We start from the raw sequence: 1,474 nt of genomic DNA, 5'->3' as shown, positions 1-1,474 counted from the left end.
TATATATAATATATTATATTACATTACATTACATTATAACTTTATTATATTCTATTTTTTATTACAATAGTATCATTGCAAATATTCAATTCAACAATCTTGTGCAAAGTGGATGATATGAATAGCCAGACATGAATGTGCGCATCTTTCTAACACAATGACGATTCATGATTCATCGCTAGCTGATCATTTCTCTTATCTGTCATCATCGGACTTTGTATCGTTCTGCCACGTTATCAAAATATACTTCTCGATCAAGGTACATAGTCAATTGTGTCACCATAATCAACAGTTACAATGTGTGTGGACTTTTGAGAGAGAGAGAATGAGAATGAATGATTAAAAATAAGTAATAAACGAGTCTGGTTTGCAAGTTAATCATTAAGTCTGCAATATTGACACCTGAATCATGAAAAGTACTATGTCGAGAAAAATATGAAGAAAGATTTATATCAAGAAATTAATTAATGAAAAGCAGGCTATTTCGCGTGTGGTGTGAAGATCGGTCTATGTCGGAACGCATACGAAGTACAATTTATATTGAGAAAAGCAAAAAAAACGGTTCAAGTTGTATGAAATTAAAAAAGAGTCTATGTAGCGCAATTTTTCATAAATTTTATGACTGAGGAATCGCCTTGATTTTTAATCTTGTTTCTCGCGTTCATTTATTCATCTATTATTTAATTTTCCATAAATTTGTGTAATTTATAAGTAATAAACATTGTTTATAGACTCTATATAGACGCTATATAGACTCTTCTTCTATTTCATACGACTTCAATCATGCTTCAAACTTTTCTCGACATAAATCGTACTTCGCATGCATTCCGACATAGATTAGTCTTCACGCCTCGCAAGAAATAAATCGCTTTTTATTATTTTTTTGACATAAACATTTCTTCATATTTTTTTCCTTATATAGTACCTTATATAGTACCTTCTACGGCTTAGATAAAATCCATTAATTTTAGCATTTTTAGCCGTTATTTCCTCGCCGATTTCTGCTCGCCTCACGCTTCAATGGTATAAAAGCCATTGGATCGCTTCGGGGCGACTTTGCGTGCGAGGTCATGATGCCCATTTTTAAAGCAATTACCTTGGTGCTCCTTATTAGGGAAATTGCACGTGAAAGCCATTATTTATTCTCTATTTCAAATTTAAATAGATGCTTAAGCACACAAATGTGTTTAATGTGTAATGCTGGTGATGGAAGACAGACTGTTTGGTCTGTCAAAATTAACAAATACTTACAAATTAAATCAGTGAAAAATTTTGTATAAAAATAAAATATATTTGGACATATTGTATGTATGCATATATAATTTTATTGTATACATACAATATGTCCACATATGTTTTATTTTTTTTTAATATAATTTCTGTCCATATACATACAGAAAAAATAATAAGAAGAATAATTTAAAAATATTATAAGAAATAACTTCTTTTTCCTAACAAGAATTAAAATTATATA

At 29.6% G+C, this 1,474-nt stretch overlaps 1 protein-coding gene across 1 annotated transcript in view; it reads right to left on the bottom strand.

Moving 5' to 3' along the window:
- LOC108691657 (alpha-tocopherol transfer protein-like) overlaps nucleotides 1-1,474 on the bottom strand; it is a 10,086-nt gene that overhangs the window by 4,253 nt on the left and 4,359 nt on the right. The window lies entirely within an intron of this gene.

This window comes from Atta colombica, unplaced genomic scaffold (genome assembly GCF_001594045.1).
Source record: "Atta colombica isolate Treedump-2 unplaced genomic scaffold, Acol1.0 scaffold49, whole genome shotgun sequence".
Classification (NCBI taxonomy): Eukaryota; Metazoa; Arthropoda; class Insecta; order Hymenoptera; family Formicidae; genus Atta; species Atta colombica.
Note: the sequence above shows the minus strand (reverse complement) of the source record. Positions and strands in the feature narration are given on the sequence as shown.